Consider the following 3744-nt stretch of genomic DNA (forward strand, 5'->3'; position numbering starts at 1 on the left):
CGATGGTATCAAAAGCAGCACTAAGGTCTAGGAGCACGAGGACAGATGCAGAGCCTCGGTCCGATGCCATCAAAATGTCATTTACCACCTTCACAAGTGCCGTCTCAGTGCTATGATGGGGTCTAAAACCAGACTGAAGCATTTCGTATACATTGTTTGTCTTCAGGAAGGCAGTGAGTTGCTGCGCAACAGCCTTCTCTAAAATCTTTGAGAGGAATGGAAGATTCGATATAGGCCGATAGTTTTTTATATTTTCTGGGTCAAGGTTTGGCTTTTTCAAGAGAGGCTTTATTACTGCCACTTTTAGTGAGTTTGGTACACATCCAGTGGATAGAGAGCCGTTTATTATGTTCAACATAGGAGGGCCAAGCACAGGAAGCAGCTCTTTCAGTAGTTTAGTTGGAATAGGGTCCAGTATACAGCTTGAAGGTTTAGAGGCCATGATTATTTTCATCATTGTGTCAAGAGATATAGTACTAAAACACTTGAGCGTCTCTCTTGATCCTAGGTCCTGGCAGAGTTGTGCAGACTCAGGACAACTGAGGTTTGGAGGAATACGCAGGTTTAAAGAGGAGTCCGTAATTTGCTTTCTAATAATCATAATCTTTTCCTCAAAGAAGTTCATGAATTTATCACTGCTAAAGTGCAAGTCATCCTCTCTTGGGGAATGCTGCTTTTTAGTTAGCTTTGCCACAGTATCAAAAAGGAATTTCGGATTGTTCTTATTTTCCTCAATTAAGTTAGAAAAATAGGACGATCGAGCAGCAGTAAGGGCCCAGACCTACACTTTTCAATAGGCCTAGTCCTACCCTTTTCAATAGGCCTAGTCCTACCCTTTTCAATAGGCCTAGTCCTACCCTTTTCAATAGGCCTAGTCCTACCCTTTTCAATAGGCCCAGACCTACACTTTTCAATAGGCCTAGTCCTACCCTTTTCAATAGGCCTAGTCCTACCCTTTTCAATAGGTCTAGTCCTACCCTTTTCAATAGGCCGAGTCCTACCCTTTTCAATAGGCCTGCCCAGACCTACCCTTTTCAATAGGCCTGCCCAGGCCTACACTTTTCAATAGGCCTAGTCCTACCCTTTTCAATAGGCCTAGTCCTACCCTTTTCAATAGGCCTAGTCCTACCCTTTTCAATAGGCCTAGTCCTACCTTTTTCAATAGGCCTAGTCCTACCCTTTTCAATAGGCCTAGTCCTACCCTTTTCAATAGGCCTGCCCAGACCTACCCTTTTCAATAGGCCTAGTCCTACCCTTTTCAATAGGCCTAGTCCTACCCTTTTCAATAGGCCTAGTCCTACCCTTTTCAATAGGCCTAGTCCTACCCTTTTCAATAGGCCTAGTCCTACCCTTTTCAATAGGCCTAGTCCTACCCTTTTCAATAGGCCTAGTCCTACCCTTTTCAATAGGCCCAGACCTACACTTTTCAATAGGCCTAGTCCTACCCTTTTCAATAGGCCTGCCCAGGCCTACACTTTTCAATAGGCCTAGTCCTACCCTTTTCAATAGGCCCAGACCTACCCTTTTCAATAGGCCTAGTCCTACCCTTTTCAATAGGCCCAGGACTACACTTTTCAATAGGCCTAGTCCTACCCTTTTCAATAGGCCTAGTCCTACCCTTTTCAATAGGCCTAGTCCTACCCTTTTCAATAGGCCTGCCCAGGCCTACACTTTTCAATAGGCCTAGTCCTACCCTTTTCAATAGGCCTAGTCCTACCCTTTTCAATAGGCCTAGTTCTACCCTTTTCAATAGGCCTAGTCCTACCCTTTTCAATAGGCCTAGTCCTACCCTTTTCAATAGGCCTAGTCCTACCCTTTTCAATAGGCCTAGTCCTACCCTTTTCAATAGGCCTAGTCCTACCCTTTTCAATAGGCCTGCCCAGACCTACCCTTTTCAATAGGCCTGCCCAGGCCTACACTTTTCAATAGGCCTAGTCCTACCCTTTTCAATAGGCCTAGTACTACCCTTTTCAATAGGCCTAGTCCTACCCTTTTCAATAGGCCTAGTCCTACCCTTTTCAATAGGCCTAGTCCTACCCTTTTCAATAGGCCGAGTCCTACCCTTTTCAATAGGCCTGCCCAGACCTACCCTTTTCAATAGGCCTGCCCAGGCCTACCCTTTTCAATAGGCCTAGTCCTACCCTTTTCAATAGGCCTAGTCCTACCCTTTTCAATAGGCCTAGTCCTACCCTTTTCAATAGGCCTAGTCCTACCCTTTTCAATAGGCCTAGTCCTACCCTTTTCAATAGGCCTAGTCCTACCCTTTTCAATAGGCCTAGTCCTACCCTTTTCAATAGGCCTAGTCCTACCCTTTTCAGTAGGCCTGCCCAGACCTACCCTTTTCAATAGGCCTAGTCCTACCCTTTTCAATAGGCCTAGTCCTACCCTTTTCAATAGGCCTAGTCCTACCCTTTTCAATAGGCCTAGTCCTACCCTTTTCAATAGGCCTAGTCCTACCCTTTTCAATAGGCCTAGTCCTACCCTTTTCAATAGGCCTAGTCCTACCCTTTTCAATAGGCCTAGTCCTACCCTTTTCAGTAGGCCTGCCCAGACCTACCCTTTTCAATAGGCCTAGTCCTACACCTTTCAATAGGCCTAGTCCTACCCTTTTCAATAGGCCTAGTCCTACCCTTTTCAATAGGCCTAGTCCTACCCTTTTCAATAGGCCTGCCCAGACCTACCCTTTTCAATAGGCCTAGTCCTACCCGTTTCAATAGGCCTGCCCAGACCTACCCTTTTCAATAGGCCTGCCCAGACCTACACTTTTCAAAAGGCTTTCTACATTTATACATTCCTGTGAACTAATGTCAACTGCAGGTTTCATTCAAGGGGCAATAGAAAGAAAAGGCAGATTTGATCCTTAATTTGTCTCTTTATTTCCTCTTTGCCTGCGTTACAACCTGAATTCAAACCTCCTGTGTAATACACAGCTGATTCAAATAATCAAAGCTTGATTATGAGTTCATTATTTGAATCATCTGTGTATTGCTAGGGGAAAAAAAAAACATGCACCCCTTCAATTCCCCAGGACCGAGTTTGGGAAACGCTGCTCTAAGAGCTTTCCACACCTGGATTGTGCAACATTTGACCATTATTCTTTGCAAAATTCTTCAAGCTTTGTCATATTGGTTGTTGATCTTTGCTAGACAACCATTTTCAGGTCTTGTCATAGATTTCCAAGTAGATTTAAGTCAAAACTGTAACTTGGTCACTCAGGAAAATTCACTGTCTTTTTGGTAAACAACTCCAGTGCAGATTCTGAATTTTTGGTTATTGTCCTGCTGAACGGTGAATTCATCTCCCAGTGTATGGTGGAAAGCAGAATTAACCAGGTTTTCCTCAAGGATTTTTCCTGTTCTTAGCTCCATTCCATTTCTGAACGATTACAAGCATACCCATAACATGATGCAGCCACCTCTATGAAAATATGAAGAGTGGTACTCAGTAATGTGTCGTAGTGGATTTGCCCCAAACATAACACTTTGTATTCAGGACAACAAGTTAATTACCTTTGCCACATTTCTTGCAGTATTACTTTAATGTCGTGTTGCAAACGGGATGCATGTTTTAAGAATATTTTTATTCTGTACACACTTCCTTCTTTTCACTCTGTCATTTAGGTTAGTATTGTGGAGTAACTACAATGTTGTTGATCCATCCTCGGTTTTCTCCTATAATTGTTTTAAAGTCACCATTGGCCTCATGGTGAAATTACTGAGCGGTTTCCTTTGTCTCTGAAAACTA

The sequence above is a fragment of the Oncorhynchus gorbuscha genome, linkage group LG09 (genome assembly GCF_021184085.1).
Source record: "Oncorhynchus gorbuscha isolate QuinsamMale2020 ecotype Even-year linkage group LG09, OgorEven_v1.0, whole genome shotgun sequence".
Taxonomy (NCBI): Eukaryota; Metazoa; Chordata; class Actinopteri; order Salmoniformes; family Salmonidae; genus Oncorhynchus; species Oncorhynchus gorbuscha.